Consider the following 13,144-nt stretch of genomic DNA (forward strand, 5'->3'; position numbering starts at 1 on the left):
CAGTCTGCCGGTTGTCAATCTGCCAAAACGCGACAGCGGCTGATTTCACTGATTAGTTCCTCTTCTCTGACTCAAGGTGTGCGCTAATCAGTGGAATCAGCTGTTGGTAACATGACCTAACACAAGTACACAAGGTACTCGAATAACATGTGTGACGGCAGTGTGAATATATGGTGTGGTGAAATCACAGACGGACTGAGACGTTCAAACTCGGCAGGGTTACCGCGGCGCTAAAAGGTTTATCTTTATTGCATATTGAGTGTGTGCAATCGGTGAATATTTTCCGTGGTACACAGGATTGGAAACCATCTTTTGAGTTGGCCGTTTCAGGCCATGACCCTTTTCAACAGGACTGATTGGTAACATGGGAACATAGTTGTGATTGGCCCCGGTGCAAATAGTTTTCCTTAGGCCCCTCCCCACAAAAATATTAATAATGTATTAAATATCTGCAGCTATATTTTATATAATAGTATATATATACACGATAATATATATATAGTATTATAATATATATTATAGTATATATATTAATATTTTAATATATATATTTTAATATATTGATATTATAATAAATATATGATATGTTATATTATAATATATTATATATCTATTTTCTATTTTTGCAGGTTTAGCATAGTTCTTAGCATAGATTCTGCCGTTTGCATTCCTGATACAAGTGGTGTGTCCGCACTCAAACACAAACACACCTCATAACATTGACTGGCACTTGTAACACGAGTCCCACTAACTCTGAACAAGTTTGAAGCTGTGTGTGTGTGGAGAGTCACTTTATATCTAGAGGAAGACTACATGAAGAAGAGATGTGAATGAGAGGAAAAGAGAGAGAGAAGTTTGTGTCATTATGACCCTCATCTCATCATTGAGTGTGAGCGTGTGTGTGTCCCTCATCTCATCAGAGGGCTGAGAGCTTTCTGATCCTTCCATTTCCTCCAGCAACGGTCTCCACCGCTATGATTCTGTGTGTATAAAGGACTGCACTCTGCTACTCCTTTTTTACCCAAGTATTTTTGTATGTTTGAAATAAACTTGATAATGATGTACGGAGGGGAAAACAGAACCGAAATAAATGCATAATATGACTAGGTTTAAGTGATAGAGTAACATGCAGGGAACTCGAGGACAACAAGACTAAAATGCAATATTTTCCTTATTTAGTCAGTTTAGTGTTTTCTTATCCTACATTTCCTTGGTGTCCAGCTCAGAGGGCACAAGGGAAAGAGACGCACAAATAGGTGCGATATCACAAGCCCAGTTTCCATTCACAATACTTCATTTGTAAGGATCGCATTAGAAAAGCTGTATGGAAATGGCAAAAATAAATGAGAAAAATGTTTTTTATGCTGGCTGCAGGTGTTTTTTGCCTCTGTTGAAGGTTAAACATGGCTAAAACTGACATGAAAGGACCCAATTTAAATGAATTCCTGAAGGCACATGGACTAATTATTATTCCTGCAGTATAACAGGGGTCCATGTCGAGCTGAAAGTTAGGCAGTGAGCGGAGTCAAGTGTTCATTTGTCTGTAGAAGATTATATAAGTTGGCAGTTTGCAGCCGAGGTGACGATTCATTCCCACGCTGTGTTAATATCCCAAGGAAATTACAGCGGTATGTTTCTAGTAATGTTGATTTAATTCTGTGCAGACCAGTGTTGTACTCTTTTCATTTTTTCCATGAATTTGTAAACAAAAATAAGAAAATAGGAAATATAGCTAAGTGGTTTTATGCAGAAATCTGCTCTGTGTGCGTGTGTGTCCAGAGCTTTTGATTTGAGAAGTTAGTCAAAAGCCTGCTGCCTTGAGATAACCAAATGTGTTGTCCAAACACACACACACACGCACGAAATGAACACACACACTCTTCTTGCGTAAAACTTTGAGTGGAGTCCAAAATCTATACATGAATATTACTTCAAACAATAACGAGTCAAACAAATACCATCAGAAGGGGGGAGAGGAGGACTTTATATTGTTTAATGACGCTCCTAGAGGTTGCAATATTAAATAATTTTGGTGTACTTTTAAATAAATTGGACCATCGATTTGGTCTACCTGAGGAAGGCCAAACACCACAGCTCCTAATACCTAATATTGTGAAAGAAAGACAAGTCTGAGCAAGAAGAAAAGGTTCAGAAACCGCCCCCCCAAAAATCTATTTGGGGCATTAAATAGTCATCATAACCACAAACCAAACATAAATGACTTGAGTGCTACAGAATGCCATATATGGAAACATAATAGTGCACTTAATCTTTTAGAATCGACACATTAATAGAAAATGGTCACGCTCACACAGAATATTACTGCAATGCTAAGGCAACTGAACACTTCTCATTTAGGAAAAGAAACATCAGTAAAGTTCCCGAATATCAATTTACTAAATGCTAAACTTTCTAATTACAAAACCTCAGGGGAAAAAAAGAATAATCAGTACTTAGAATAATTGTTACAGTTAAGCAAATTTTTCAATGTAAAACTGGCTTTGTTCTGCCCGTTTTCCTGGAAAACATTACATGAAATGGTAAAGGTCACTTTTTTCGAGGGGAGCCGGAACTAGCTGAGCGGTTTGAAAAATGGATGTGTGCTAAAGGTTACTAAGTGCTGTGGAATAATTGTACTCACTAGACGACCCTAATAATATCAGTGTCAGAGAGAGAGAGAGAGAAGTGGCATTTTCTTCTCCGTGCGTTTCCGTGTCTGTGTGGGTATCGACCTACGGCACATTGATGCACTTTAAGTGCAATACGTCACGCAGCTGATATCAATCATGGACTCCATGGGGGGTCCCGTACACGGCGTGTTTAACATGGGAGACACTGGCCCGGTGTGCGCCGCTGATTTCCGGCAGGGCCCCGTGAAGTTAAGTGGTTATAACAAAGTGTTTACTTGTTGACGCAGTGGGTTGTGCTCCGGTCAGCGAGGCTGACATTCACAATAGTTCCGCCGTAAGTGGGGGCTGTTACTGGAAAGCGGCGAGGCCGTTATGTGGACTCCGTCTGGCTCTTTTTGCCACGGCCTCACACACAGTCCCCGGTGCTCGAGACAACGAGGTCCTGTTGGGTCCTTTTGTGGTCATTGTGTGCATCTCCTGCATTGTTGTGCGTCTCTTTGATGTTTCTTTTGTCTGCAGTCATTTTGTCTCTCTCTGTGGCCGCTTTGTCTAAATATTAGGGCATTTTCACCTCTTTTTGTGGCATCGTTGTATGTCTCTGTGTTCCCTTTGTGTCTCGTTTAAGTCAATATTTTGTCACAAATGTTTAAATAATGTTAGCCTTGTTCATGTTCACTTCTTGTCATATCCAGATTGTCCAGAGCCTGCAGAGTGTGTCCCCACCCAATGTTTAGTCTTTTTAAACTGAAATGATGAATATCGAAGAACCAGAACTTGTTTATGAAATCATTTATTCTTGCAAGAAGAGTCACCGTTACACGGAGTCCCTCGGGAGTCTGCCACGGGTGAACTGAAGATTCACCGTTACACGGAGTCCCTCGGGAGTCTGCCACGGGTGAACTGAAGATTCACCGTTACACGGAGTCCCTCGGGAGTCTGCCACAGGTGAACTGAAGATTCACCGTTACACGGAGTCCCTCAGGAGTCTGACAAGGGTGAACTGAAGAGTCAATGAAACAACATGTATTTAAGGGAAACAAGAAGGAGGATCCAGAAGGAGACGTTTGTCTTCAGGTCATTTAAGTGGACATTGAACTATTCTGGGAATTATAACAACCTATCAGTCAGTCTTCATCCTGTCCTTTGTTATATTTTGTCTCCATAAGTGATTGTTTCTTTTACAAAAGGTACGGGGGATTGATGCAATAGGTTTAGTAACCTTTACAGGACAGAAGATGATTTACCTTGCCCCTTCACATAGTGTCAAAGATAATTAAAATATATAAAATTCCCTTTGCAAGAGCAGAGTAGAAAACAATGCGGAGCACGACAAGAGTCTGTGGAGAGAACGTAAATCGTCTGCTGGCACTTTCACTTTACAATTCTGCCGCATCCCCCTTTAACTCCTCAGTTGTACATAGATCACAACTCAACAACGCTATTGTTTCCAGGATCGAAGGCTTCCACGTCTCCAGTGTAGATGGCTATTCTGTCTCTTTTAGGTTGTTTTTTTCTGATTAATTTGTGTCTCTTTACAGTTTCTTAATGTCTCTGAGGTAAGTATGTGTCTTTGTAGTTGATTTGTGTCTCTCCGTGGGAGCTTTGTGTCTCTTTTGGGTAATTGTAAGTCTTTTTGTAGTTGATTTGTGTCTCTTTACAGTTGCTTAATGTCTCTGAGGTAAGTGTGTGTCTTTGTAGTTGATTTGTGTCGCTCCGTGGGAGCTTTATGTCTCTTTTGGATAATTGTTATGTATGTCTCTTTGTGGGTGATTTATGTCTCTGGGCTGAATTTGCATCCCTATCATTGTTCTGTGTCTCTTGTAACGTTTCTTTGGTCATAGGCTCCGGCCCTCTCCAGGTGCAGATGTGCAGATACTGTGAATTCATAGTAGATACGTTTAAAGAATGTTTCTAAGTTAAGATTCAGCACTGCATTTGCCCCTTCATATTTTATAGGAAGCTGGAACCAATGCTAGAATCACCAGATCAACTCAAACTCAGGAAGCACAGAGGTGATTAATCAGGCAGAGCAAAGGGCCGTGTACAGAAAGAAATTGCAAAAAAGCTAAGAGGGGAGAAAGTGATTTGTTTGAGTCAGAGCGAGCAGAGTGAGTGACAGGATATGATTAAGTATGATGATAGTAGTGCCCTTCTTATGGGAATGTCTCGGTGGGTTAGAATAAAAACATTTTTAAAGCACCATTCTATCACTACAAAGCAAGCTTATCTTTGACCTTTGAACCCAATGATGAAATGTGTGTCCACCTTGTTGCTCTTCCTTTTTAACTGCAAGGTGTGCTGTTACTACTTCAGTCAGACGTGCCTTGAACTATCGAACTAAAATAAACCAATAAGGACATTAAAAAAACCTCTGATTAAGACGAGGGAGGATAGGACAAAATATAAATTTGTTTAAAGTTAAATTCTCACAGATTCTTTTAACATATTAAATCTCTATATTCTTTCAATTTTAAATAGATTTTTCAAACTGTGGTCAAGAGTCCTGACAAAAAAATACATTTCACACAACAAATAAAAGGCATCAACCAATCACGTCAAGCGGAACAGCGGTATTGTTGGAAACTAGTTTTAAATTACCAGCAAATACTACCTCATAAGCATCAAATACCTCGAGTATTAAATAACTAATGTGCATCAAGTACCTCATGAGTCTTAAATACCTCACGTGCATCCAATTCCTCATGAGTATAACATACTTAATGAGAATTAATTACCTCATTAGTATTTTATTTTGTATTGATTTTCACAGTTTTTATCACAACAGGGAAGAGGATTCACACGTCTCATCGCAATTACAGATTGAAATTTAAAACCTCATTCCCGACCCCACACACCCTCCCACCCATTGTAGGGATACAGGCTACGGCAGTGATGTTCAACCAGTGTGCCGTGAGAGATCGTCAGGTGTGCCGTGGAAAAATTTCCAAAATCACTTAATTGGTCCCAAAAAATATTATTTAGTTGCCGCAAATAATGTGCTATTGTTGAGCGTCTGAGCCTGCAATATAGTGGCTGAGTAGTTAATTAAATACTATTCCATGCCATGGGTGGCAGTGAGCATCAAAGTGAACATTATCTTTCGTTTGGATTCACTTTCACCGGGGATCCGACTGCACAGATCCCATTGTGCTTTGCTGTGTGGGGGAAAGCTAGCAAACAGTGCCATAGTTTTAAGCAAGCTGAAACGTCATCTCGAGACAAAACATCGTTAGCAGAGTGAAAGGGAAACACCCAGATGTTCTCGTTACGCACTGTTTCTTGTCGTCGCAAAATGTCTTGTGCTACCCAGACCGAAACGCAACGCACATTTCGGTGCCTGAGCCGTTGAAAAAAACTATTATGAACTTCTCTGGTGACTCTGCTGTCACGCCGACGTCACAGGTAGCGAGGTGCAGGAGCTCATGCGCAGAGAAACAAGCCGGATCGAAACTTCAATAACAAAGAGACGCTCTTTAATGAGGCAAAAAACAGGTTACAACAAAAAAAACAAGGTCCAAAAGGGGCAGGCAGAGGATCGTCAGTCAGGGGAGGCAGGCACGAAAACAGACAGGATCCACGATGGGAACATATACACAGGACGACAGGAAAAAAGGCAACAATCCAGCAACAGACAAGGGAAAGAGTGGCACAATATATAGGGGAGAAAACAGGTGTACGACATGGAAACAGGTGTACGACATGAGACATTAACGAGACGAGAGTGGCTGAGGGCAGGTGCAGGGAATGACACAATCAAGGAGACAGGAGAGGCTGAGGGCAGGTGAAGGGGATGAAACGATCAAGGAAACAGAGGAGACACCGAGTATAGAGTAGACAGAGTAGACAAAGTAGACACACAGAGTAGACAGAGGATACACAGAACAGAGCCTTACATCTGCCCTGTCAACAGGTTACGATAGCCTATCATTGAACTTTGAAAGCAGAGGGGTGTACCGCGTTTGACTGCGTGAGCCCGTGCAGAGCACATCAGCATCTGGCTGATGCATCGTCACCGGTCCCCCTGAAAACGTGGAGACCGATGACGACAAGAGCAGCCTGAACTCAGATTAGTACCGGAACGTTGATTGCAAGTCTTGCATTCATAAAAGTAGGCCAACAAATACTAAATTAGCCATTATAACTGTAGTGCCCCCGTTACCTGTTTAACGTGGGCCACTACTGGCTGCTTATTTTCGAGGGTTTCAGACGCGTTTTCAGTAAGACCAAGAGTCCCGATAATTTGTCCTTTGGTTTTATTTACGATCAGTAAGTTCAGTAATTACATAGAGACTTGGCTCACATTCAGACGGTCAAAAACGGTTTGCTCTTGTCAATAAGCAACACCTGGCCTCCCACTTCACCTCATTAAGTAGGGACAAACGACACCTTAAAGCAAACAAACTTGCCTCACCGGATGCAAGGCCGAAATCAAAACCTGCTCACAAGCACAGACAAAATAAATGGAAAAAAAGTGAACCTCTGGCAACATGTTGAAAGTGCCATTCTTGACATGTTCCCCCTCACCCAGAAATGGCAACACTGCTGCACTGTGTGAGACAATAGGTAGATACTTAAAAACTATTGAGGATAAGTTGTCATTTTATTCCCCCTCAACCTCCACTGAATGCCTTGACTGGGTTAGGGACCCCTATAGCTCAGCAAAGGTTTTTGGACGAGCAGGAGGAACTAACTGAACTGAGACCAGACCGTGGTTTAAAGCTGAGCTTTGCTGATCTACCTTTGGACAGTTATTGGTTGACTGTTGCTCCATTCTGGCAAACAGAGCCATTTAAAAAAATTTAAAGAAAGATTTTTTAATCAGGATAGGAATATTTTGAAAGAGTTAAAAAAATGTGGGTAATACTATCATTTTAACTAGGTTAACACGACCCACTAATGATAATGGCTATGAGGTCCAGCGAGTCATATCCTGTTTGCATTTATTCAAAACGGTAATACAGCTATTTTTAAAAGTAGAGTGGAAGGACCGCGTAACTTCAATCCCCAAGAACCTAATGCCATCCCGGGCCACCTTAAAGGGGAAAAGGCTGGAGGGGAGTGCCTCTGCTTCAGAGTTTAGAGGGGAAAGTTTTTTGCAAATTTAACTTATATCCTGATATTTTCCCAAACTGATTCAGGATATCTAGAATATAGGGAAGAGATAGAGAGGGGTCGGAGACATACAGCAGCAAATCATCCGCGTAAAGAGAAACTTTAAGTTCCATATCACCCCGAGGTATATCCTTAAAGCCCCCACAGCGTCGCAATGCCACTGCTAGGGGCTCAATGGCGAGAGCGAACAAGAGAGGAGAAAGAGGGCACCCGTGTCTTGTTCCCCGTCCAATGGGTAAAGTAGTCAGATTTAGTATTGTTAGAGATAACAGCTGCTAGGGGAGAGGAATAAAGTCGTCTAATCCAGGCAGTGAATTCCTCAGAGAAACCACATTTTTTGAGGGTAGCAAATAGATATTCCCACTCGACCCGGTCAAAGGCCTTCTCTGCATCAAGAGAAACCACTACCTCTGGGCACCTTGATGGGGCCGAATGGATAACATTGAATAGTTTTCGTAAATTTGAGTGGGAGTGTCGGCCTTGGATAAATCCTGTTTGATCAGGCGAGATACTATCTGAGATTACATATTTAGCATTACATTACATTTAGCTAGGACCTTAGACAGCACTTTAAAATCGACATTAAGTAGGGAGATAGGATGAGCAGAATACTGGGTCTTTATCTTTCTTAGCTTGAAGGGATATAGAGGCCTGTCTCAAAGTTACAGGAAGAATGCCTGAGGACAGTGCTTCTTTAAACATTGCTTTAAGAGTTGGTGCCAGCTGATAGGAGAACTTTTTATAGAATTATGTTGTTAACCCATCCGGGCCTGGTGACTTGTTGCTCTGCATAGATTTTATGGCGATGCTGATTTCAGCAGCTGAGATATCTGCACCCAAGTTGGTGTTTTGTTCCTCCGATACGGTAGGGATAGTCAAATTATCAAAGAAGGCACATGAGGGGCCGGGGTCGTTGCTAAGTTCTGAGGTGTAAAGGTTGGAATAGAATTGTAAAAATGCTTTATTTATGTCATTAAGATCTATCAACATTTCTCCTGTGTCAGATTGAATCATTGTGATATTGCAGGTGGTAGCCGCTTGGCGGGCTTGCATAGCCAATAGTCTACTGGATTTATCTCCAAATTCATACACATAATGTTTAGTTTAGTTTAGCTTATTAAGGATCCCCATTAGTCTACACCGTAGTGGAGACTATTCTTCCTGGGGTCCAGGCATAATGTCTGGATTTTAAGATGAGACGTGTTGCCTCATCGGTAGATAAAAGATTAAATTCAGTTTGGAGTCTCAACCGTTCTTTATACAGACCTGTACTTGGGGAATGAGCATATTTAGAGTCCACTTCCAGGATCTTTTGGGAAATTTCAGTCAGTTAGGAGTTTTTTCCGTTTCTTGATAGTAGAGGAATAGGCTATGATTTGCCCGCGCAGGTATGCTTTAAGAGTTTCCCATAATGTAGATTGCGAGATCTCTGGGGAGGAATTAGTCTCTTGAAAGAATTGTATTTGGGCTGAAATGAACTTCACAAAATCGTCATCTGAAAGTAAAAGAGGGTTGAGTCTCCAGATTCTGTTTGGGAGGTCTAAATCAAATAGAAAGGCACTGTGATCCAATATGACAATACTATTATACGAGCAGGATTTAACCTTAGGGAGCAGTCTATTATCGAGTAAGAAATAGTCTCTGCGGGGATAGTTATGATGCACATTTGAGAAAAGGGAGTAAGCTCTGGTGTTGGGAAACTTAAATCTCCAAATATCGGAGTTTTACTATTTATACAACGTGTCAGCTTAGCCCGCAAAAGTATTCACTCACCAGTTAGCCCAACCAACCTAAACTAAGAAAAGGTAGTGTCACCGAAGTCCTTGTTATAGTTGCCGAGGAGTCTCATACTGCCGGTTGAATGTTCTGAATGTTCTCCAGGAAGGAAGCCGCTTCACTCGGGGTATTGAACTCGTGCCTGGTTCCATCGGCGATCACTCGCAGCTTAGCCGGGAAGATCAAGCTGTATTGGTAGCCTGCTTTCCTAAGCGCGGATTTGACGGGGGGAAAGGTATCTCTCTTTTTAGCCACTTCAGCGCTATAGTCGACGTAAATATGAATTTCCGAGCCCCTGTAGGACAAGGGACCTTTCTCTCGTGCCAGCTGCATCATATGTTGCTTCGTCTGGAAGTGATGAACGCAGGCGATGAAGGGCCGAGGCGCGGCGTCCGGTCTCCTCTGGATAGCCACCCTGTGCGCTCTGTCCACGGCTAAGCTACGGGGGAAAGCGTCCGCGCCGAATAATTCCTCGATGAAGGATTCAATGAAAGGCGTTGGTCGGGTGCCCTCCGCTCTCTCAGGTATGCCTGTAATACGGATATTGCATCTCCGTGATCTGTTCTCGAGATCGTCGACCTTAAACTTCAGTCGCTCGTTCTCCTTCACGAAGCTGCCGACCGCGGCCTCCAGTGTAGTTATTCTCCCCTGAAAGTCGTTCATTGACGTCTCAATGGCTTGAATTGTCTGGTCGTGTCTGGCAATAGTGGCGTGGTTGGCTGAAATTTGAGCTGTCAGAGTGTTGATTATCCGCTCCTCCATACCGGCGAGTAGTTTCTGCATGTCAGCGAGGGAGAGCGCCGGGTTGCTGCCGTTGCCGTCGCCATGTGTCGTGTCGCAGCTAGCTAGGTCTGATGCTAGGCCGCCATCGTGGACTTGCTTGCTCTCGCTTTCGGGTTTTTTTTCCTCCTCTGGCTGCGTTGGGTTTGCCCATGTTGAACTGAATACAGTGTACACCGGAGCAGAAGTACGTTTTAGAAGCTGGTTCTTCAAGTTTGTCTTGTAATTATAAAAGCAAATGCCAAATAGTGACAGAGCCCTTCCGACGAGCTGCCTACTCCGCCATGCGCAAAACCGGAAGTCCCCCTACCTCATGAGTATTAAAGAACTCAGGTGCATCAAATACCTCAAGAGTATTACATACTTCATGAGTATTAAAGAACTCAGGTGCATCAAAGAAAGACAGGAAAGAACTGCCGTTCTGAATGCTGTTGTTGTGGCCTAGGTCTGTGTGTGTGTGTGTGTGTGTGTGTGTGTGTGTGTGTGTGTGTGTGTGCTATTTCCGTGCAGTCATAGCAGTGATACATTTTGTTTGCATCCCATACATGTTTAATTCAGTGTGTGCATCATTATTGCATGTGTTGCACTGTTTTTCAAGACACTGAGTCAGGCGCCGCATCGCCCGCCTCATGGGGGGGGCGGGGGGGAGCTCTCAGGAAGCAGGAGAACCAGAGCGGTCCATTTGGCGCACAGTGTGTATTGCTTTCCCCTTTATTGTGTGATGCGCAGACACTGAGTCAGCTAAAGCGCCAGGGGGAACTTTCATTAGGCACTGTCACTTTTAATATGATACTTTGTTGTGAAGTATTTCTGTTGATTGTTACATTGTTGCATCTATTTTCTCATCCAGTCATTAGACACTGAGTCAGCAAAATGCCAGAGGGTCCATTCCCAGAAAGGTATTTCACAAGCATATACTGTATATATATGTGTATATATATATATATATACACATACCTGTATATATACAGACATATATATATATACATACACATATATATATATTTGGATATACACACATATATATATGTGTATACAAATATATACACATATATATATACACACATATGTATATATATATATATACATACTGTGCATACATGTTTATTTATTGTGTGCAAATCAAAGTGTCTGTTCTCAGCGAGAATGCTTTGTGAGGCACTTAGTCATCTCGGGCATCAGTGACACCTGTGGAAGCATTGTGGGAAAGGAGTGGTCTGTTTGAATTATGAAAGAGAAATGAAACTGGGGACTACCTGATGCCCCCGGACCCGAGCCACATTCATCTTCGGGAGGAATATTTCTGCCCTGAACATTACAAATGTTCACCAGGTCACAGCTGCAGTGTGTCCGATGATTTGTCGGAGGTGGTGGTGGGTTCACGCTAAAAAGCCGCCACGTGATTTTCAGGAAATACAACTGATAAAATGTAAAAAGCTCGCCAGAAATGTCTTTTGTATTCAGTTGAAAGCGCTAATGGTCGTGCAGGCGGAGTTGGCTGTTGGACAATGGAGGCAACAACAACACGCACGTTAAAGGGAAGACGCAGCTGTTGAAAACGTACAGAGACGAGCAGCAGTGCAGGTTTCTAATAGATCTAATAGATTATTCTAGACTAATGAGAAAGGACTAGAGTGGCTGTGTGAGAGGGAGAGATGTGTGAAATAATTGAGCCCTACTTACAAAATAAGGTCAAGGCATTTTAAATGCTTTCTCCAATTTCCTGATTCCTCTGCAGTGATCTGGCTCCTTCCGTAAACAAAGAGATTGGAGGAAAACAACAAACAACCGAAGTTCCTGGTGAGCGCTGACACGACACACACACACTAGCCCCTTCGCACTCACCTGGTTTGCGTCGCCACTTAAAATAACTCTAATTTGCACCCAAAAAATGAATTGCTTCTCGTTCCGTCTCAAGAGAAGTGTCAGCTCCTTGAGTTGAAAATATACAATGATTAAGAATTAACATTGGTGGTATAGCGTGATATGGAATTGGCTGGAAAAAAAGCTCCTTGAGCAGCTGAATCATCGTCAGCACCACGGACAGCGACAGTCAGCCAGTATGTGGAGCTACGTTTATATTTGTCGTATCAAAGTGTCCCATTGGGTTGTTCTGCTTCTTTTTAATGATCTTCCAGATATAAATGTACACAAAGCCTTTGGGGACGTGTGGATACAGTCGATGAATGCTGACACCCACTACACACAGAGCGCCTTTCATATTTCCATACATCTAAACTAAATTACAAATCTGTCAGGATTGTTGCTGCAGAAAAACACAATAAGTCATTTTATATCAAGAAAGAGAGGGCCGCTCTCTCATTGGCTTGCCTGTCAGAAATGCATGCCCCGTTTGTTTGTTGGGGGGGGGGATGCAGTGTCAGCCCGGCCTAGTGAGCTGTAACGGTATTCCCATGCCGTAGCTCTGCCATTTTGTTCCATTGTTACGGCTGTGATTCGGACGGGGCTGAAACCGTCGGTGTCCCACTCGAGTCAAAGATGTGTTTGTTCTTCAGCTTCGTGCTCTGGTGGCCGTTTTGTCAGACTGAACAAAGAAACACCGAGGTTGCTACCCTGGAGGAGCGCCAGTGCAACACTCTGCCAGTCCTCGGTCTAGACTGATGAAGCCAAGAAAACGTTTCCATTCTTTTTAAATGAATTCACTCTTTAGGACGAGCAAACTGAGGTTATAGTTGGTAATAGGTCTCCATCGTGGAATATGCCTACTACGAACTATTCATACACTCTGTCATATTCATTGAATGTGTTTTAACTCTAAATCTGTCCTTCTGTACACATTACATCTATTACACCTGTCCATCCTGGAGAGGGATCCTCCTCTGTTG

This window comes from Pseudoliparis swirei, chromosome 11 (assembly GCF_029220125.1).
Source record: "Pseudoliparis swirei isolate HS2019 ecotype Mariana Trench chromosome 11, NWPU_hadal_v1, whole genome shotgun sequence".
Lineage (NCBI taxonomy): Eukaryota > Metazoa > Chordata > Actinopteri > Perciformes > Liparidae > Pseudoliparis > Pseudoliparis swirei.